General features: G+C 42.4%; 1 pseudogene; it reads left to right on the top strand.

Moving 5' to 3' along the window:
- Positions 1–4542: 4542 nt before the first annotated feature.
- Positions 4543–11631, top strand: LOC102903812 (acylcarnitine hydrolase-like; annotated as a pseudogene).
- The last annotated feature ends 12595 nt before the right edge of the window (positions 11632–24226 follow it).

Here is a 24226-nt window from a genome sequence, read left to right as displayed (position 1 = left end):
GTCTTTCTAAGTTAAACAATCACAGGCTTGTCACAAACTCCTCAGTTCATTGTTTTCACTTTCATTCAGAGGTATCTGAAGCATGTGGGCACACAAAGGTATGCTTCAAGTTAGTCCTAAGGGTTTCATTAAAAGTTTATTTCATTCAAAAATTTTAGTGTGCACATCTTTCATCTCAGCATTCAGATGCTGAACCAGGAGTATTAGAGTGTTAGTGACTAGATTTCAAGACATTGTCTTAACGTAAAGAAATACAGAAACCAACCCACTTGGCCTTTGAGCTCAACTTGATCTATTCTTTTGAGAAGCAAGATTGTTAATGCTCATTGGACTTTGGATTCTGGGCCAGCTAGTAGATGTGGGATATGAAATGTTTTTTAAATATCTAATTTAATGCATTGAGTTTAGGTGGGTTATACTGAGAGAGAAAGAGAGAGAGAGAGACAGAGACAGATAGAGAGAGACACAGAGAGACAGAGACAGGGAGAGACAGAGAGAGAAGCAGAGAGAGAGACAGAGAGCATAAATTGGGTGGGTCTAGAAAGGGGAGTAAGCATGATTTAAATATGTTATATATCTGTGTGAAATTATCAAAGATTAAAATATACATCCTGGATATATAGTTGAGAGATAGAGCACTTGTCTCACATGTATAAGACCCTGGATTCAATATCCTGTCTCCAATTCAGATGCTTGGGAATATTGACACATCAGAGGTGATTGGGTGTCAAAATATCATGTCCATCTGTTAATAAGCCCTAAGTATTCTCATCTATATAAGTAGCTTATAAAACATTTGATTTACCATAGCCCTGGTATTTTAGAAAGTTTATGTGATCATAACAAAAATCATCAAAAGAAGCAAGCTCAGGTCTATGGCAGACACACGTGGTCTGGACCTAGAAAGACTAAGGCAGGTGGAATATATGAGCTCAAGAGTTAAAGGTCAGCCTGTAACATACACATACACTGCATCACAATTGCATATATGCATAGATTGATACATGTAACATACATACATGAGTTTGTATATATCATAACCTATGTGGCTTATAACCAATAGGAATTTGTTTACAAGTTTGAAGACCATGAATTCCAAAATTAAGGTACCATCAGGTATGCTATATATTGAGGGCTAGCTTTCTCATCCAAAGATTGTTCTTTTTGGTTACACTGAGCTGTTGGCACAAAGAATGATGCCCATGATGTGAGCTTCCTCATGGCCAGACTCTTAATATCCTCATTGTAGAGTTCAGGTTTGAGCTGACCTGATAATAGATGCCATAGAGGCAGAGGACAAGGGCAGGTACAGAATGGAAAAGGCATGCTGGTAATTCAGGTAGGCTATATCAACAGGAGTAGATTTGCTGAGTCCCAGCACAAGATTTAACTTTTGAAGAAGAGGTCAGCCTGTCTTTCTACAGGACTACTCCATTTTACATCTTCTCATGTGTGAGCATGTCAGTGGCTCCCTGTCCTTGCAACCACTGAGTGTGTGCATATGCAGTAATAACTCCATGAAGAGGACTCTGTAGACTTTAATCCACCTCCCTCTTCCTGTCTACAAATGAAAGGTTCCACACCACCCCCTCCACACACAGAGATTTTGAGAGTCTTCTTCATTCTACATGTTCACTATGGTCTCCACCATCATCAGTGAAGGACCTCTGAATGATGTTGCATTGGGTGACAGAGCACATAGGGATGTTACCCCACATCATGCTACACAGCAGCCGAGGATTAAGAGGGCCCACCAGGCTTTCCTGATAACATAAAGAAACTACTTCCACGTCTTTGAGCTTCGAAGAATCAGGTTGTTGTTTCAGTTCCCAAAGCCCAGACGTTCACCAGAAAGGGAGTTGAAGACAAAGAGAACATCTGCCTAGACAGGGCCTGAACACACAGAGAGTATGGAGGATAGACCCTAATCTACAGCATTTATGGATGGGATGATTTCTATATTCCACATTGCAAACACCAGGGAGCAGAAGAAAGACAAGACTATCTTTTAGCCTTGGATCAGTAGATGGTCATAGAAGAGCCCTTCCTTTGAGTCTAGGAGGACAGTTGCCTGATACTTTTACTAGGAACTTGAGCTCCTGCTGCACACATGCATCTGTGAGGTCTCCATCTCTGTTGACATAGAGGACATGTCACCAAATGATCTTTAGAATTTTAGTAGCTGTGTCTTTTTTTTAAAAAAAAATTCTGATTTCAATGATTTCTATGCAACCAAATTTGCCTACTTACCAGCATAGATGGGCAAATTTTACATAAAATTATGAGCTATGCAATCATTTTCACATAGGTATGAGTCTCCTACTTTGACCTGAAGAAGTTCCCTTGAGCTCCTCTCCATCTTTCTGATGGTTCTGTTTGGAAACTGCATACAGTTTAGAAACATCAGATTCCTAGCTATCCTATCTTAGAAAAAGATTCCTATGTGAATGATCCTGTTACTGAGTAAAAGGTCTTGAAGATTAAAGTGTGCTGTATTTGGTTAACAGTGACATTCCATATATGCACACAACATATTTTACCCAATTCCTAGTTGATGTACACCTGAGTGACCTCATTTTGACTACTTTTATTGAAGCTCTTATGAACTTTGAAAGTATGAGTTTTTGTGATTGAGCTAAAGACCTGGGAGTAGAACAACTCACAGGATAAATGTGTTTAGCTTTTAAAGGAATTGTCTAATTGACATCTATAATGACCATATCATTTTGTATCTCCTCCAATGATGTATGATAGTGCCAGTAGCTCCATGTCTTTGCTGACACTTGGCTTTGTGGGTCTTAAATCTAGTTATATTAAACAGGAATGTAGTAGTATCTTATTGAAGGAATTTTCATAGATGTCTTTACATTCTATCTATCTATCTATCTATCTATCTATCTATCTATCTAATCTCATATCATCTCTTTTTCTATCTATCATACTCTCCTTAGTCACTCCCTGGTTCCCTCCACAGAACAGATCCTAAGTATCTTCTTCATTTCACATTTTTACTGTGGCCACTTCCATCATCAACACGGGGCCTCTGAGTGATGGTGCAGTGAGTAGCAGAGCACACAGGGATTTTCCTAGCTGAGCTACAAACATGCCTGGGATTAAGAAGCACTGGGGTGTTCAGGGTCCATTGAGAATGTAGTTCCTTCATCACAAGATTGGAGGAACAGGCAACTTCTCAGCTCTCATGGTCCAGATCTTCCTGTGGTTGACAATTTGGAGTAGAGAGAACACCTGCCAAGAAAGGCTAGGACCACAGAAAGGACTATAGTGCACTGGTGGGGTGACACTGAATCAAAGAACCCCTGTTGATTGGAGGAGACAGGAAAAGCTGAGCTGTGCTGTGCCAGGTAAACAGCCAGACAGACACCAAAGAAAAAGTCCCACAGTGCTATGTTGTTAGACTACAGATTATTATTTAGATAATAATGAAGATAATTTGAATCCAAAGTCAATTCTCAGGTGGCAGTAAAGGCGACTGACACTGACCCCCATACCACTTCCTCTAGGAAATCAGTCTGGACTGAATATGGACTTTTGATCCTGCATCATTTGATATATCATGTCAGCATTTTATTGTGATTTTGAAACTTCTGTTTATCGACTTTTATCTCAGAATTATCATAGGTTCTAAGACTTCAGATTGACCTCAGCATTGGAGCCAGAAACTCCCCATTAAATGCTTGTCATATGGTTATGTATGATATTTATCAAGGGGTGGTAAGGGAACTTTCCTCCAATCCTGATGATGCAAGTTTCACTTTGGGCTTCATATGGTGAATTTAGAATATGAAGTTCCACAAATTGTCACTTCACCTCCATATGTGAGCCATAGTGTGGGAGCATCTGCATACATATATGAGCACAATAAATATATAAATGAATATAAACAATTAAAAATATTTTGTAAATGGATAAATGACTATGAAGTTGATCTTAGCAGGAACTGGCCACTAGAGGAGATACGTCATGAGGATGGAGCAAATTGGAGCTATGGACTTTAAAAGCACCAGGATTGTAGTGTGTTTTGGTCAAACAACTGTGACTTAACAGGGAGGTGTCCAAGAAGACCCTAAGTTAATTGTAGGGACTAGGAAGTCTGGAAGCAGGCTCAGTAAACTGAGTCTTCAAAGCACAGAGAAGTCTTGAGGATAAAGATCACACTCAGAGCTCCTGCATTTTCCTGTCTCTCCAGTGACATCTTGAGTGAATACTTACTCACAGAAGCCCTCTGACTTCTCCTGTTACAGCTCTTTGCCCAAGAGTGAGGACAGGGTTCCTGGTATCCCAGAAGATCTTCAGAATCCATGGTGTGCCTTTCCATGAGGACAAAGAGAGAATAGAAATAGCAGAGGTGACTTGCCCTGCCTCCTGCCATTGTCTTCTGTCATTCTGACTAAACAGTTTTCCTACAATGAGGACTTTGCCCCACTATACCAAGTTCCCACCTACATCCTTAGGACTTAAACTTGCCTAGACAAGGCCCACAGATTGTGCTTCTGTTTGTGCAACGTGGACGTCCTATGTGGAAGCACAGACTCCAGTCTGAGAGCTGATCATGCCACTGAAACAACTTCATAGCTGGCTGAATGCTGTGGTCTTTGGGCTCCTGCTTCTCCTCCTCCATGTGCAGGGTGAGGCTCACTAAGCTGGCACTGGGAAATAACTAGAGTCAGAGCTGCCAAATTCTGCAGAGTCAGAGGCTGAGCTTGTGGGAGAAAAAGTGGGGGAAGGGTGGGTGATGGAAATTATAGATAAATATGTGGGAAACATATGTCTCCCAATATTCTAACCAAAGCCCACTGATTTTGTGGGTCCACAGAGATTATGAGAGACATCTAAGATCATTCTATACTGAGGAGACAGTTTAGTGTAAGGAGCTCTGGAGAGTGATAGACAATTCTAAGGAAAGTGATAAGAAGATCTCCTTAGTGTCTGGCTGTGACTATAGCTACTACTGACCTTTGGATAAGAATGACAAAAATCATAAATTCATGTGGCCAAATGGCTTAGAGTGTGTGAGCTCTTTGGCCAGAGAAATGCTCTGACAACCTTCAAAAGGGGAGTAGGAAAGGTTCCAGGCCATGAGGGGTAGAGAATCTCTCACACTCATACCCCAGAGCTGAAATAGGAGGTCCTGGGTGCCCTTCCTATGTGCATGGTAACAATCAAGTGGGAACTCTCACAGTCTTTGGCAGCTGATTACACAAAACTAACCCTGATGGCATCTCTCCACACAGGTCAGGACTCATCAGATGCCAGCCCCATCAGAAACACACACACAGGCCAGGTCCGAGGCAGCCTTGTCTATGTGAAGGACACCAAAATTGGTGTCCATACCTTCCTGGGAATTCCCTTTGCCAAGCCACCCATAGGACCACTGCGCTTTGCACCTCCTGAAGCCCCTGTACCATGGAGTGGTGTGAGAGATGGAACCTCACATCCAGCCATGTAAGTTCTGGACCCAGAGGATGTCTGGCCCTAGGGTGAAAAGTTTCTCTGAGCTCTGAACCATACTGAAGTCTTTCCTCCATCTCAGCTCTGTAGCAGTTTTCTCCCATTGTGGGGTGTCCCCCATGCATTTTTCTGACGCATGTAGTAAAACTGAATAGAACAACCTTGCCAATCTCCTTGGTCAGAGCTTGGCATAGGGAGTTGGATGCAGGGACTATAGACAGGAACAAAGAAAATTGTTCACAGATTCAAATTGAGCCCAGTGTTCTCTGCCACAATGGGAGGGATATCTAGCCATGTGTTATGTGACCTATTAAGCAGACAGTGCCCCTGAATCTAGTAGAATGCAGTTCAGATCCTAAGGAGTGCAGCATTATGGATACTTGCTAACCCCACACTCACAGTCACTATGACAACATATAGGGCCAAGTGCCACTGACCAAGGAACAAGGATATGTAACTAATTCCCTCTGGAGACAGTGTAGGAAAAAGAAGTTCCCTGAGAGCCTCTGTTCATGGGATGAAGGATTTCTCACCACCTTTTGGGGCAGTACGGTCCTCTGATTCCTTCAGTACCTGTGGACACAGCATTCCAATATTGCAATCTTAGTTTGTTGTCTTTGATGTAATAAAATACTGGCAAAAGGAACTTAGGGGAGGAAGCTACTATTATAGGCCCCAGATTACAATTCATCATGTGTGTGGGGAGGATTCACAGTGAAGGAAAATTACAGGAGCTGGTCACATCTCATCCACAGCTATGAACAGAGAGTAGAAAAAACTTGCATGCCTGCTAATGCTTAGTTCACTTTTCTGTTTTTAAACAAATCAGTGAATGTGAGTACATACAGCCAATCATTTCATAGAGAAGCCTAAAGTCTCTAAATCCCAGACCCAGAAAGAATAACATCCAGTGCCTAGCCAACTGGAGGACTCTGAAATTCTGACTCCATTCATCTTTTATGGAGCCTGTGGTCTTTACCACAGGTTGGAAGGGATTTTAGAGAAGGAATATGTGTTAACAGGGCATCAAAAGGAGCAGCAACTGAAGGTGACTGAGGAAAAAAAATCCAGACTCATATTTGGTTTTGGAATATCTGTCTGCTATTTCAATCAGGTGTCTGCAAAGCCTTGAAATGATGAATGTGGAGGGCATGAAGGATATGAAGGTGACCATGCCTCCCATCTCTATGTCTGAGGACTGCCTGTATCTCAACATCTACACTCCAGCTCATGCCCATGAGGGCTCTAACCTACCTGTGAGTGTCAAGTTATTGTCAGCTTGGGGACAGGGTATTTTTTTTCATGATGATAACAAAAAGGGGGGAGCAAAAGCTCCATTGAAGTATGGACTCTGTTGAAAAGCCTTGCCCTATTTGGGTAAAAAAAGGCCTTCTCAGCCACACTATGCAGATGAAACCTGGGTAAGGGACACAAAGCACTGGAGCACTGAGAGATCAAAGACTCTAGCTATTTGTGAAAACCAGGACTCATTCTACAACCTCAGCCCTGCAGAACTGCTTAGGTGCTCAAGGCTCCACACTGAGGTCACCCACTCCTTCCTTTAGATTATCTCGTGCCAATGAGAGTTGATGATTCTTTATATTTTTAATCTGGAGAGATATCCATAGAGACACCCCTCTTTGTTTCACTAAGGAGAGCCTGAGTAATGATAACATTACTGTATACATAGAATTGCTAATTCAAACTGAGGGGGGCTAGAAACAACCCAATGGGGCTATTAGAGGCCCTGAGCCATGACCAAAGCTCTGAAGTGCTGAGGATTTCTATGTATTTGTATAGTTAGACAGAAGCACAGAAGTTGATTGATACTCTAGTAAACAGTCTACAGAGCTTTGGCTAGCTAGGAGCTTCCTGGCATCTCTATTGACTTCTCCAGGTGATGGTGAGGATCCATGGTGGTGCTCTGGTTGGAGGAATGGCTTCTATGACTGATGGATCCATATTGGCAGCCATAGAGGATGTGGTATTGGTTCATATCCAATATCGCCTAGGTGTTCTGGGCTTTTTCAGGTGAGCCTAGGGCTGAGCTAAATAGATGCAGCTGAGAAGAACCTAGACAGCCCTTTGATCCATGCCCCTCTACTTCACAGCACTGGAGACCAGCACGCCAGAGGCAACTGGGGCTACCTGGATCAAGTGGCCGCCCTACGCTGGGTCCAGCAGAATATTGCCCACTTTGGAGGAAACCCTGACCAGGTCACTATTTTTGGCGAGTCAGCAGGTGGTGCAAGTGTGTCTTCACATGTGGTGTCTCCCATGTCCAAGGGACTCTTCCACAGAGCCATTATGGAGAGTGGAGTGGCCGTGATACCTGGCATTATCTCTGACACCCATGAGATGGTCTACAATGTAAGTGCCCTTAGCCATCACAGGCCTAAGTAGTTGGAAGTTTTTCTGTGTCCTTCCTGGTCCTGCAGCTGCTTGGTCCTAAGTGAACACACAGAGGCTTATATTACTTACAAACTGTATGGCCTATTGGTCATCTTATATTAGCTAGCTCTTTCAACTTAATTCAATGCATTCCTAGTAATATGTATGTTGTCATGTGGCCTAAGGCATTACTGGTCTGCTGGCATCTTGTTGCTCCTTAGGCAGTGGGCTGGCATCTCTTCTGATTCCACACTTCTTTTTTCCATCTTCAGTTTTATGTATTGCCTAACCTTATTCTGTTTCACCATTGGCCAAACCGTTTTATTTATCAACCAATCAGAGCTATACATATTTACAGTGTACAGAAAGACATCCCCCAGCACCCTAGGCTGTCCCCTCAGCCTTCATAGTCTGGTACTCTGGTCTTCTCTTCAGTGGGGGAAACAATAATCATGGGAAACAATTTCTTTCCAGCAATATTTGAGAAACTCAGGGGTTAGCCTCTACTCACCTCTACTTCATACTGGGTGACAATGTTATCTCAACAGCAAACTGCTCCTAGCAGCTTCCATTACTGATGAAAATAAATAGGAGTGTGCTTTGGGAGGTGGCTCTATGGATTTTTAAACATGCTTGGAGTGCAAGGCTGAGAACCTAAGTTCAAATGCCGAGAACCCACAAAAGCCTGGAGATAGTAGCATGTATCTGTAATTCCATTGTTCCTGTGGTCAGGTGGGAGGCAGAAACACGGGAATCCCTGGATATTCACAGAGCAGTTCAGCTACCATAGAAGCATAAGACAAGAAGACTGCCTGTCTCAAATAAGGGGACATTTGTGAAGAGAGGGGACTTTGTCCTCTAACATCCACATACAAACATTGGCACACTTAGTTCTTCTCTTATACACAAAACACAGAAAGATGGGTAGAGTAAACAGAACTAACCTAAGCAAAAAAAAAAAATCCAAGTATGCAGGTTAAAAGGATACTGCTTGCTTTGAGGAATACGACAAAGTTAACAATTTATATTTATACCAAATCACACACAACACACACTATAGTGTGGTAGTTAGGCCAATAATATTAAGGTGGAGTTGAGAAAATTCTTCTCCCCACTTGTTCCCTTTACAGACGGTGGCCAACCTGTCTGGATGTGAGACCAAGGACTCAGAGGCCCTGGTACACTGTCTGAGAGGCAAGAGTGAAGCAGAGATTCTGGTCATTAATGAGGTAGGTAGAACTGTGTGTCTTGGAAGATGTAGTCAGACTTCAAGTTCTTTAGTTCTGTGTACAATATGAACACGAAGATAGGCTAATCCAAGTATAGATTCTCTTCCAGAGTTAGCTGAGAACACTGAGGCTAGTGAAAAATGCGATAATGGTTAAGAAATGACAAAATGGTGGTGGTAACTCATTGGATTAGGATATGTATTTTATTGACCTTCAGCATTGACTTTTAATGCCCCTCAGGTCTTCAAGATCATCCCTGCTGTGGTGGATGGGGTGTTCTTTCCCAGGCATCCCCAAGAGTTGTTGGCATCTGTGGATTTTCACCCTGTCCCCAGCATCATAGGTGTCAACAATGATGAGTATAGTTGGATCGTCCCCATGGTGAGGCTCAATTCCAATCCCCTGATAGACTTGAGTCTCATATGTTAAGTACAGGGAACTCAATACATCTCTAATCCAAGTCCATCAGATCCCACATTTCTGCCTCCCAGATCTTGGGCTCTGCTCAGACAATAAAAGAAATAACCAGAGAGAACCTGCAGGATGTTCTGAAGAATACAGCAGCACAAATGGTGAGATACCTCTGGTCCTATCCAAATAAAGAGGTCCCTTATATCTCCTTCTCAGACAGCATCCCTATTAATGAAGGTCAGTATATATGTGTGATTCTGTGTGGGGTGACATCAGACCATGAATATTTTTACCTACACCCTATCTGATCACAGGCCCAATTCTCCTTATACCAAAGGCTGTTGCCTACCTAACCAACAACATGCCTAACCTCATTCTTCCTGATTTCCTTGGTGTAGATGCTGCTTCCTGAGTGTGGTGACCTGCTGATGGAAGAGTACATAGAGGACACAGAGGATCCCCATACCCTCCAAATACAGTTCACAGAGATGATGGGAGACTTCATGTTTGTGATCACTGCACTCCAAGTAGCACATTTTCAGCGTAAGTATCTCTGTAACAAGCCTTAAGGGAGCAGCTCAGAGATATAGGTCACTGGTAAGCACTGCGGAGCAGTGTAAAATACAGGTCTCATGTCTAGATAAAGTGAGTGACATCTAGGTACAGAACAGAAAATGAGTTGCTGTTAATCTATTGACTTGACATGACCATTCAGCTGGGAAGGCCATGAGCACTGTTTTGCCATGGGCTTTTCTACAGCTAGTGCTCCAGCTTGGAACTTCCTCTCCTCTTTTCATTTATGATTCCAGGTAACTTTATATCAAGGTACCTTGTCACCAAATATGTATCAGAAAAACTCCAGGTGAGGGGCCACTAAGTCACTCGTCATCCCCCCCTAGGTTCCCACAACCCTGTCTACTTCTATTAGTTCCAACATCAGCCCAGCTTTCTCAAGAGTCTCAGGCCACCCCACGTGAAGGCTGACCATGGTGATGAGATTCCTTTTGTTTTTGGGTCCTTCGTCTTTGGCATGAAACGTGAGTCTCTCTTATTCTCCTTGACCTGACTGAGGTCTCAGATGACACCTCAGGGACTCCTGAGCTCTTAGTCTATTTCAGGAAATCTAGGTCTGGGAGATGATAAAAATCAAATGTGTGCTATATCATAGTCTAAAAAATCAGACCAAGATTAGAACCTAGTCCTGTCCCAGTCTAGCCTGTGATGGAGATGACAGCACACTGGGGCACGAATTCAATTAGAGGCATGCATGGATGTTGGGTATTGTATAGTAAAGAAGGGAGGTAACAAATCTGATAGTTACAGTTCTGACAGCAGCTGGGATTGTGAGTATGAGGCATGATTTGGCAGCTGTGTGTGGTGTCATGGACTTCAACATTCATTTTTCTCATGACTCCAGTTGACCTTACTGAGGAGGAAGAGCTATTGAACAGGAGGATGATGAAGTACTGGGCCAACTTTGCAAGATATGGGTGAGAAGACACCTCTCTTTCAAACTTCTCTGTATGTGTTATAGGGATATGTGGGTCCCTACAGGTCTCCTATTGGAGTGGTTGTCTCTTTAGCATTCACAGATCTTCCATCATATAACAATCTCTTCTCTGCGGGATAGCACATTTATACATCCACTTTGTAGGTATCAGTTACTGGTCATCTCACAGTGACCTGGCTCATGAGCCATAGTGGACAGCTCTTCAGATTTTGCCTCTTAGATGTAGACATAAAACAGGTCAAGTAGTCCTCCCCCACATGAAGCAGAAACTAGTGGGTGACACTTGTATCCCTATATCAGGATCCTTATCCCATCAGCCCCATTAAACACCTGCCTAAGTATACCACTGCCATGACCAAAATCAGTTGATCAGACTTTGGATCAGAATGACCTCACCCTTCCCCACTGGCTGGCATATCCATAGGAACCCCAACAGCAAGGGTCTACCCTACTGGCCCATGTTGGACCATGACGAGCATTACCTGCAGCTGAACTCCAAGCCTTCTGTGGGCCGAGCATTGAAGGCCAGAAGACTGCAGTTCTGGACCAAGACTCTGCCCCAGAAAATCCAGGAGCTAAAGAGATCTCAGAACATGCACAAAGAGCTCTAGTGCCCTGTGTGAGGAATGGCGTGTGGGCTTGGCTGCTGATGGATATTGGGCTGGAATCTCTGGCTGGGCCCCAGTTCTCTCTCTCCAGTCCCTGTCCTCTCAGAGAACCACCAGAGGGGCTCAGTCCCAAATTCTCCACAGTGGCAGCTGCTTTTCTGCCTGGAACTGCTAGCTGCTCAGAGCCCAGCCTACCATGATGGGCCCAGCTTGTGGAGGACAAGTCATCACCCTGTCCCATGCCTGCAGAGTATTTGGGTCTCCTCCTCAGAGCAGCCATGTAATTCCTCTTGCCCCCTTCCCTGCCACGCCTCTGGGTGCTGGAAAGGTCACCCAGGAGTTCTCTGACTAATAAACCTGGTCTTTTACTTTTAATCTGGTTTTATCTGGCTTTTGTGTCAGTAGAGAAACCAATTATCCAGGTATAAATACCTTTCAATGGGGTCAGCTTGAGGTTCCCAAAACATATTGAGGATCTGGGTTGATTCTAACATTCACATAAGCTCTGCACTTGTATGTTCTTCTACATTTATGACAAATCCTTTGCATGTGACTCTTTATCCTGCTGGGTCATTTTTTGTAATACCCATTCAATTAAAGCTGCCATAACAACGTGGATTTTGTGAACCACACAAACTGGCTCATCTCCTTCCACACTCCACTGGTACTAAGCCCCTTCCATCTTTCTTCCCTTCATTTTTCTTTCCCACTGTCATCTTCTCTAAGACCAAAACCCTCTTTAAATAAAGCAGAAGTTTGAAGAACATTGATATGGGTTCTTCAAAAACCCATATCATATGGGTAAGGTATGTCAAAACCACATGCTCTTTCTCATCAGGGTCACACTTTTGGAGACCATGAATTCAAGGTTAAGATACCAACCTGTTTACTATATTGTGATGACTAGCTCTCTGACTCAAAAATGATAACTTGTGTTTTCACTGAGTAGATGGGATAATTATTAATTTTCATGACCCAGGCCTCCCAAGGTTCTCACTCTTAATAACATCACATTGCATCCTAAGTTTCAATATAGAAATATGACTCACAGATACTTTCAAAACACATCACATAGAGGTTCCCAAGTCAGTGACTGGACTTGAAAACATCCCATTGTGTCTGTATATTAAATGTCACCTACAATTACAATTTAACATAAGCTATATATTCATCAATATTGACTTCTTTTTCCTACCCTTCTTATCATTCAACCCCATTCATCTATTCTGTCCCAAAGTAGTCGGTTGACACTATTTTATTCCAGATGTAGGTTTAAATATCTACTCAAGTCTGAGACAGTATGTGTGGGGAGGGTGCACGTGTGTGTGTGTGTGTGTGTGTGTGTGTGTGTGTGTGTGTGTGTGTGTGTGAATGCATATGGATGTTTCTGTGCATGCATGCATATATACATATTTGTGCATGTGTGTGTATGTGATTTTGTGTCTGTGTGTTTGTATACACATATGTGAGCATGCATATAATTGTGTGCATGTGTGTGTTTGTATGCATGTATATGTGGGTATCATGTGTGTGTCCAGAAGTAACAAGTTGATTACTTTGTGTCTGCTGATGTTTGTATTGACTTCTAAAAATTTTCTAGACATGACAATGTCCATATTTCCATGATCACAGCACATCTGTGAAGATGTTTGACTATGGGGTGAGGAATAATAGAAGGCCCATGCATGTACAAAAGAGATTGCTGTCCCCAGTCTCCCTGAGCACTTGTCCATGTATGGGGGGAGGGGTTCTCCTGACTTCCATAGTTCCCCTGCAAACCTCTTGTTCTGTGTGATAACCCTCTTCCCCTCGATTATCCATATACAGGTCTTTCATTCTTACCTGTTAGCTGTAATTAATCATTTTTGGCCTTTGTAATAAATACCATCTCTTTTAATTTATGTCATTATATAAAAGTGTGAAATTATGCTTAAGCTCCCTGAATTCTCTAAAAATCATTTTCTATTTTTCATTAAGAGACCAGATCCTTCAAGCTAGAAATCACAATATATCCCAGCGCCTTATGTCTGCTCAGCTTGCCCAACAAGCCAAGTTTTCCAAGGTTGGCAAACTCCCTCTTCTAAAATCTAGTCCAAGGAATACCAACCCCAGGACAGCATGACCTCTGGGGTCAAAGTGAAGATTACTGATTGTCCTTCCTGGACGCCATGCCAGAGAAATATGCCCTCCAGGAGGGCAGCTGCCAGATTCTCCCACTATGTCCTGAGCTCATTATTGGTCCTCCTGATGCCAATGGTTAAGACATATCAGGATGTTCAGGTAACACGAAGACTCTAGTTCCATGTCTTTGATCTTAGAAGAGCTGAGATATTCATCTCCTAAAGCCCAGCTGTTCCTTCAGTGGGGAAGTTGAGGGAAGAGAGAACATCCGCCTAGGCCAGGACTGGGAGCACAGATAATTTAAAGGGGAGACACTGAATTGACATCATGCATTGCTGACCGGGGTTGGGGGGGGGATGGGAACAGCCCTGTTTGGACCATGCCAGTGGAAACATTCAGAAAAGCACTGAGGAGAAAGACCTTCTGTGCCAGGCTGTGGGTACTCTAGATTGCTGAGAGCTAGAGAGATAAAACCAGGTTCTCATGTGGCACTGATGGTTGTCTGATGTAGATACCCATCCAGTTCCCTCCATGAAGTCTGCCTTAGGCAAGTAGGGGCTCTTGAACCTGTACTCTTTCATGAATCTTGACATATTTTCTAGAATTCCAAACTCCTGTTCATGGCTCAGTATCTCAGCATTATCATAAGCTCTGAGCATCCAGAGAGTCCATGTGTTGGAACCAAATGGCCCAAAAAGTGTTTGTCAGGTGGATAAATGACTCTGAACTTGTTCTCAGTAGGAGTTGCCACCATGCTAGCCACAGCATAGAGCAGAAATGAGCAGGGAAAGGGCACTGAAGAAATACCACACAAAAGCAGAGGTACATCCAAATTAAAGGCATCATCGGTCTAGTAGAGTTCATAGATACCTACAGAACACTGCATTTAAATACTACAAATTATACATTTTTTTTCTTCAAAGTCCATGAGAATCTTTTATAAAGCAGATTTCATAGCTGGTGGTGGAGGGACTTGCCTTTAATCCCAGCAACCAGGAGTCAGAGGCAGGTGAACTCTACGTGTTGGAGGCTATCCTGGTCTATAGATTGAGTTCTGGGATAGCCAGGGTTATACAGAAAAACCCTGTCTAAAAAGAATACATTGTGTATTAGGACACAAAACAAGTTTTAGAAATACATGAATACTGAAATAATGACATCTATTTGATTACAATAGAATAAAAGTCTGAATCCACAGTCAGAGAAACTGTAGAACACATACAATCTTGTGGGGATTAAACAACATGCTACTAGATGATGAATGCATCATTGAAGAAATCAAGAAGGAAAATTTAAAATGTGTAGAATTAAATCAAAAGGAAAAGGCAACAATGCCAAACCCTAGAGGACACACTCAAGGCAGTTCCAAGCTCTAATGACTAAATTAAATACTCAAATGCCTAGTCCTTCTCCATCTGAGGGATCCTCAACACACACCCCTTAGAGAAGCCAGAACATCATAAACACAGTGACTCTAGGTTGTGGGTAATGGTTTTGGTATCTAGAATGGCTCCAGAGGCCATGCTGTGCCTTCCCAGGGAACCAAAGGGTGAGAAAATCCAGCAGATATGATTCCACCACCTGCTAAATACTGGCTCTCCAACACTGGCTCCTCTCTGTCTAGTCAGTACCACCCTCCTGTAGCTACCACTTTGCCCTTCCCTTAACAAACTGCTTACCAACACCTCTGTGAGTACAAATTCTTGCATGGGCAAGGCCTGAAATATCTTCTTTGTGGGAAGCATAGCACATCCATTGCAATAAATGCTCAGGCCAATCATGTCACTGAAACCATTTTCTGAATGCTGTGGCTCAAGGACTCCTGCTTCTCCTCTTCTGTGGCATGCTAAGACTCCATAAGAGGGGAAGGGATATAGACTGGCATCAGAGAGTCAGAGACTGAGAGATGACAATGAGGGAAAGTGCGCCACCCAGTGCCCACACCAAAGCCCCTGGGGTGGCCCTTTGACACAGGGAAGGTCAATGATAAGTGAAGATACTCAACCTAAGGAGCCTGTCAGGTGGAGGGGCTTTCAGGAGCCAGAACTATAGGTCACAGGTGCCAGGCAGAAAGTTCAAAACAGAGGGATAGATGTGACTTTTCCCTCCTCTGGGGGGTTGTGGCTGTACCTGTGACTCTAGCTGCTACTGACTCCCAGAGAATAATAAATTTAATAATGCCTTCATAGTGCCACTAAGCTCTGAGTATCATCTCCTTGGCCATAGGAGCACCCTTGTGCCCTCCAGAATGACCATGGGCAAGTTTCCTGGCCCTAGGGCAAACAGTTCCTAGACCAGTAGTTCTCAACCTTCCTAATGCTGCAACTGTTTAATACAGTTCCTCATGTTGTGGTGACTGACACCCCCGCCCTGCACTGCAACCATAAAATTATTTTTACTACTTCATAATTAACTTTGCGACTGTTGTGAATTGTAATGTAAACATTTGCGTTTTTTGGGACCTCAGACTACATGAGTGAAAGGGTTGTTCCAAAGGGGTTGTGACCCAGAGGTTGAGAACCACTGTCTTAGACCCACATTCCTCTGCTAATAGAGAATCTATACATAATCGTTCCTATGAACCCCACCTTGGGAGAGGGAATGAGTTGGTTTCTAGGGTAAAAGTTAAGTTCTCTGGGTCCTAATGAGAAGGCAGGAGGGTACAGTATCCAAGGTGTTTGAGCAACTGTTGTTGCCTATTACTCCAGGTGTCCAAGTGTGAGCACTGCTCACTTCTTGCCAGGATTGCCAATATAACCCAACCTAAGTGGACTTTGCTTACTTCACCCTGTGTCCCTTGCATGTAGTTTCTCAGGCTCTGGGAGGTCACCAAGCCTTCGAGGTAGGAATATCTGCCTTACTTACTGAACATTCTTTGCTGAGATTCCTGGATTCAGAATCACTTGTAACTCTATGAAAGCATAGTGCTGTGTCTCATCTTCTTTTATCCCTCCCTGATTAAAGGGACACCAAGGTGGAATTGCTTACACACAGGCCCAGGATTACATGAGAAGGTAAGTGTGAGAACATGCCTGTGCTCAGCATGCTGCATGAAGTGGAGACATAGGAGAAGCTCTACCTACAGGCCAGCCTGGGCTGCATAGCAAGAGACTGTCTCAAAGTAACCATATAAGTGAATAATAAAATAAAATGTTCTGAATATGCTGGCTAGTTTTGTCAACTTGACATGAGCTATAGCTGTATGAAAGAAGGGAATCTCAATTAAGAAAATCCCTTCATAAGATCTAGCTGTAGGGCATTTTTTAAATTAGTAATTGATAGGGGAAGTCCCAGCTCCCTGTGGGTGGAACCATCCCTAGGCTGATGGACCTAGTTTCTACAGTTCAGGAAATCATGGAGTTGACATGGTCTAACTGCCTTGAGAGGCATGTATCAGTCATAGTTTTTGAGCTTTGAACCTGCAGTTCCTGAGCCCTCCCACTCCCATCTCAGCCAGCCCCAGCAGTCAACCAGCAGGCAAGAGTCCTGCAAGCAGGATGCACCACCACCACCACCACCACCACCACCACCCCTGCCACCCTTTCGACCCTGGAACCTGAAAGACACACTGCACCACCCAAGCCCACCCAACCCATCATCCTCTCCCTGGCCAACCATCCCCCTCAAAGTCAGCATCCCCTAGAGGCACAAGCACCACTTGCACCAATCAAAAGAAGAACAGCTTCCCCATGAACAACCCTCTCCAGCAAAATCAGCAGATCTTATAGATACAAGCACCACCCACACTACCTGGAAGAAGCATAGGCAAAACCCATCCCAGTTGGAAGACAGACCGCATAGGCACAAGTAAAGCCCACACCAGCCAGAAGAACTGGACAATACACTAGATCTAGGCACTCAAACTACCACAAACCTCAAGTGAGACAACCCTACATGAATTGGCAACCAGCCAATAACCAGAACCGTTGGACACTCAGGACAAAAGACAATAAAGAAAACAGACAGTGAAGGAACAAAAGACCCATCCAACAAAGACATCACAAGAATCAACACCTGTTCCTATAATTATCCCAAACACAGATGGGTAAATGGCAGTGTAAGTATACATTCAGCAACATAAAGAGCTATATGGCACCACGAACCTAGAGATTCTACAACAGCAAGACTTGAATATCCCAACCCAGATGGAAGCAGAAGAAAACAACCTTACAAATAATTTTATAATAATGATAGAGGTCCTTATAGAGGAAATGAAAAATTACTTGAAAGAAGTCTAGGGAAAGACAAACAAAACATTGGAAGAAATCAATAAATGAATTAAAGAAAGCTGAGAAAACATTATCAAACAGGTGAAGGAAACAGTTCAAGACTTGAAATCTGAAATAGAGGTAATGAAGAAAACACACTCAGGGAATTCTGAAAATGGAAAATCTGGGTAAATGAACAGGAACTACAGATGCAAGCATAACCAACGGAATACAAGAGATGGAAGAGAGAATCTCAGGTATTGAAGATACAATAGAGGAAGTAGATTCAATTGGTCAAAGAAAATGTTAAATCCAACAAATTCTTAACACAAAATGTCCAGGAAATCTGAGACACCATGAATAATTGGGATAGAAGAAGGAGAATTCCAGCTCAAAGGCACAAAAAATATATTCAACAAAACTATAGAAGAAAACTTTCCCAACCTAAAGAAGGACATGCCTATGAAAGTACAAGAAGCTTACAGAATACCAAATAGACTAGACCAAAAAAAAGTCCCTTACCACATAAAAATCAAACACTAAACATAAAGAATGAAGAAATAATATTAAGAGCCGCAAAGGAGATCCCTAGGACATAACCAGTCCCAAGGAACCCCCACCCAACACTGTACCAGTTGCTGGCCAGCAGGCAAAACTCCTGCTTGAAGCCCACCCCCAAGAACCTCACCCCACAGGACCCTGTAATCTACATGCCCTGCCCCCATACTCATTCCCCCGAGACACCAGCAACTTCCTGAGGCACAGAAACCAAATGGTCAGCTCTTATTGGACCAAGAGTTGAGTGACTCTGCTCATATCAAGAGAGTCCTGCCCCTTGAGCCTCTAGAGCCACAAAGGAGATCCCTAGGACATAACCAGTCCCTGGACACCCATCCAACTCTGTCCCAGTTGCCGTTCAGTGGACAAAACCCCTGCTTGAAGCGGCCCCCCTCCCCAAGAACCTCACCCCACAGGACCCTGCAATCTACATGCACTGCCCCCATACCCATCCACCTGAGACCCCAGCAACTTTTTGAGACTTGGAAACCAAACCTCCAGCTCTCATTGGATCAAGAGAGGAGAAGATGGGAAGATATCAAGGCAAAAATACATACAACAACATAAAGAGCAATATGGCATCACCAGAACCTAGTCCTCCTCCAACAGCAAAACCTGAACATCTCAATGTAGAAGAAGCAGGAGAAAGCAACCTTAAGCATAGTATCATAAAGATGCTAGAGGCTTTTCAAGAAAAAAATGAAAAATGAAATTGAGGATAAAAGAAACAAAAAATTGGAAGAAATCAATGAAGAGAGGAACAGACAAATAAAAAATTGGAAGAAATGAATAAATCCCTTAAAAAAAGCCAAGAAAACCATGAAAAAGCAATAAAACTTGTGAGGGAAATAGTTCAAGACCTGAAAAGGGAAATAGAAACAATCAAGAAGACACAAACAGAGGGAATGCTGGAAATAGAAAATCTGAGTAAATGAACAGGAAACACAGATGTAAGCATAACAAACTGAATACAAGAGATGGAAGAGAGGCTCTCTGGAGTGGAGGGTACAATAGAGGAAATAGATTCATCAGTCAAAGAAAATAACAAACATTAATAGTGGGAGACTTTAACACCACACTCTCACCAATGGACAGATCTGCCAAATCGAAACTTAATAGAGAAATAAGGGGCTTAACTGATGTTATGACTCAAATGGACTTAATTGATATCTACAGAACATTCTACCCTAACAAAAAAGAATATACCTTCCTCTCAGCACCCCATGGAAACTTCTCTAAAATCGACCACATACTTAGTCACAAAGCAAACCTCAACAGATAAAAAAAAAATGGAATAACCTCCTATATTCTATTATACCACCATGGCTTAAAGTTTCATTTCAACAACAACAAAAATTACAGAAAGCCTACAATCTCATGGAAATTGAATAACGCTCAACTGAATCACCAAGGGTTCAAGGAAGAAATAAAGAAAGAAATTAAAGACTACCTAGAGATCAATAAAAATGAATATACTACCTACCCAAGCTTATGGGACACTATGAAAGCAGTGCTAAGAGGGAAATTCATAGCACTAAATGCCTACATAAAGAAATTGGAAAAAAAAAGAAAAACAAAACAAAACAAACAAGCACGCAAACAAACAAACAAACAAAAAAGAAGTTGGAGAAATCTCACACTAGTGACTTAACAGCACACCTGAAACCTCTAGAACTAAAAGAAGCAAAGAAACCCAGGAGGCATAGACACCAGGAAATAATCAAATTGAGGGATGAAATCAATAAAATAGAAACAAAGAGAACAATACAAAGGTTCAATGAAACAAAGTGTTGATTCTTTGAAAAAATCAACAAGATAAATAAGCCCTTATCCAGATGAACCAAAAGGCAGAGAGAGAGAATCCAAATTAGCAAAATCAGAAATGAAAAGGGAGACATAACAACTGACAATGAGGAAATCCAGAGAATCATCAGGTCATACTTCAAAAACCTGTACTCTACAAAATTGGAAAATCTAAAAGAAATGGACAATTTTATGGATAGGTACCACATACTTAAGTTAAATCAAGACCAGATAAACTATTTAAATAGACCAATAACGCCTAAGGAAATAAAACAGTCATTAAAAGTCTCCCAACCAAAAAAAGCCCAGGACCAGATGGTTTCAATGCAGAATTCTACCAGATCTTCAAAGAAGTGTTAATACTAATACTCTTTAAATTATTCCACATAATAGAAACAGAAGGAACATTACCAAATTCCTTTTATGATGCTATGGTTACTCTGATTCCCAAGCCAAACAAAGATGCAACAAAGAAAGAGAATTGCAGACCAATCTCCCTCATCAACATTGATGCAAAAATACCCAATAAAATATTGGCAAACAGACTCCAAGAACACATCAAAACAATTATTCACTATGATCAAGTAGCCTTCATCCCAGAGATGCAAGGGTAGGTGGTTCAACATATGAATGTCTGTCAATGTAATACACCATATAAACAAACTGAAAGAAAAAAAACACATGATCATTTCATTAGATGCTGAAAAGGCCTTTGACAAAACCAACACCCCTTCATGATAAAGGTCTTGGAGAGAGCAGGAATACAGGGAACATACCTAAACATAATAAAGGCAATTTAGAGCAAGCCAACAGCCAACATCAAAGTAAATGGAGAGAAACTCAAAGCAATTCCACTAAAATGAGGAATAAGACAAGGCTGTCCGCTCTCCCCATATTTATTCAATATAGTACTTGAAGTTCTAGCTAGAGCAATAAGACAACAAAAGGAGATCAAGGGGATACAAATTGGAAAGGAAGAAATCAAACTTTCACTATTTGCAGCTGACATGATAGTATACATAAGTGACCCCAAAAATTCGACCAAGGAACTCATACAGCTAATAAACACCTTCAGTAATGTGGCAGGATACAGAATTAACTCAAAATAATCAGTAGCCCTCCTATATACAAATTAAAAATGGGCTGAGAAAGCAATCAGAGAAACATCACCCTTTACAATAGCCACAAATGATATAAAATACATTGGGGTGACTCTAATTAAGCCAGCGAAGGACCTGTATGGCACGGACTTTAAGTCTCTGAAGAAAGAAAATTGAAGATGATATCAGAAAATGGAAAGATCTCCCATGCTCATGGACAGGTAGGATTAACATAATAAAAATGGCAGTCTTACCATAAACAATCTACAGATTCAATGCAATTCCCATCAAAATCCCAACACAATTCTTCACAGACCTGGAAAGAACAATACTCAACTTCATATGGAAAAAAAACCAGGATAGCCCAAAGAATCTTGTACAATAAAACAACCTCTGGAGGCATTACAATTCCTGACTTCAAGCTCTACTATAGAGCTACAGTAATAAAAAAATAACAGGTCAGTATGGGCAGAAAAACTGCCATGTAAACCAATGGAATTGAACTGAAGACCCTGTCATTAATCCGCACATGTATGAACACCTAATTTTTGACAAAGAAGCCAAAACTGTACAATGGGAAAAAAAGAATCTTCCACAAATGGTGCTGGCATAACTGGATGTCAACATGTAAAAGATTGCAAATAGATCCATATCTGTCACCGTGCACAAAAGTTAAGTCCAAATGGATCAAAGACCTAAACATAAATCCAGTTACTTTGAAACTGATAGAAGAGAAAGTAGGAATTAGTCTTGACTGCTTGGCACTGGAGATCACTTCCTAAATATAACACCAGTTAGTACAGACACTGAGAGCAACAATTAATAAATGGGACCTCCTGAACCTGAGAAGCTTTTGTAGGGCAAAGAACATGGTCAATAAGACAAAACTGTAGCCTACAGAATGGGAAAAGATCTTCACCAACCCCACATCTGAAGGAGGACTGATATCCAGAATGTATAAAGAATTCAAGAAACTAGACATCAAAATACCTAACAATCCAATTTTAAAATGGGCTGTAGAGCTAAACAGAGAATTCTCAACAGAAGAATCTCAAATGGCTGAAAGACATTTAAGGAATTGTTCAACATCCTTAGTCATCAGGGACATGCAAATCAAAATGACTCTGAGATACCATCTTACACCTGTCAGAATGGCAAAGATCACAAACACTGGAGACAGCTTATGTTGGGGAGGATGTGGAACAAGGGGAACACTCCTCCACTGTTGTTGGGAATGTAAACTTGTACAGCCACTTTGGAAATCAGTATGGTGATTTATCAGAAAATTGGGAATCAATCTCCCTCAATACCCAGCTATACCACTCTTGGGCATATACCCAAGGAGTGCTCAATCATACCACAAGGACACATGCTAAACTTTGTTCATAGCAGTACTATTTATAATAGCCAGAACCTGGAAACATCCTAGATGTCCTTCAACTAAAGAATGGATAAAGAAAATGTGGTACATATACACAATGGGTTACTACTGAGAAGAGAAAAACAATGACATCATGAGGTTGCAGACAAATGGATAGAACTAGAAAATATCATCCTGAGTGAGCTAACCCAGACTCAGAAAGACAAACATGGTATGTAATCACTCATAAGTGGATACTAGATGTAAAGCAAAGAATAACCAGACTGCAACTCACAGCTCCAGGGTGGCTAGTTAGTAAAGAGGATCCTGGGAAATGCACAGGGATCACACAGCAATGTAGAAATGGATGAGATCTACATTAGCAAACTGGGCATGAGGAGGGGTAATGGAGGGCAAGGGTCAGGGGAAAGGTTAGGGGAGCAGGAGGTCCTAGCTGGATTATGAACAGAGTGGAAGAACAAGGAAAGAGATACCATGATATATGAAGACACCATGAGAATAGGAAGAAGCAGAGTGCTGGAGAGGTCCCCAGGAATCCACAATGATAACTCCACTATAGACTACTGGCAATGGTTGAGAGGGTGTCTGAGCTGACCTACTCTGGTGATTGGATGGCCGAACACCCTAACTGTCATGATAGAACCCTCATGCAGTGACTTATGGAAGCAGATGCAGAGGTCCATGGCCAAGCTCCAGGCAGAGCTCCAGGAGTCCAATCAACAAGAGAGAGGAGGGATTCTATGAGCAAGAGATATTGAGACCATGATTGGAAAAGTACAGAGACAATTAGCCAAACTAGTGGAAACACATGAACTGTGAACTAATAGCCCCATGGTACTGGGTTAGGCCCTCTGGATATGTGAGACAGTTGTTTAGCTTGAACTGTTTAGGGGGCCCCTAGGCAGTGAGACGGGGTCCTGTTCTTAGTGTATGAGCAGGCTTTTTGGAACCTAATGCCTATTTTGAGACACTTTGCTCAGCCTTGGTGTAAGAAGGAGGAGCTTGGACCTGCCTCATCTGAATATACCACAGCTCTGATGAATCCCCAGGGGAGACCTTGCCTTGGAGGAGGTGGGACTGGTGTGTGGGTTGGGGGTGGGGAGACTGGGGCATGGGAGAAGGAAGGACAGGGGAATCAGTGGTTGATATGTAAAATGAATAGAAAAATCTCTTAATAAAAAAAATTAATAAAAAAGAGCTGCATTGCATGAGTTGGCTGTTTGAAACCTGGAGCTTATGCAGGGACACTTGGCTCAGGCTGGGAGGAAGGGACTGGGCCTGCCTGGACTGAGTCTACCAGGTTGATCGCAGTCCGAGGGGGAGGATTTGCCCTGGAGAAGGTGGGAATGGGAGGTGGGCTGGGAGTAAGGGGAGGGGGTGGGAGGGGGGAGAATAGGGGAACCCGTGGCTGATATGTAGAACTGAATGGTATTGTAA

Source organism: Peromyscus maniculatus, chromosome 5 (genome assembly GCF_049852395.1).
Source record: "Peromyscus maniculatus bairdii isolate BWxNUB_F1_BW_parent chromosome 5, HU_Pman_BW_mat_3.1, whole genome shotgun sequence".
NCBI classification, from domain to species: Eukaryota; Metazoa; Chordata; class Mammalia; order Rodentia; family Cricetidae; genus Peromyscus; species Peromyscus maniculatus.
This window is presented reverse-complemented; position numbering and strand designations above follow the sequence as displayed.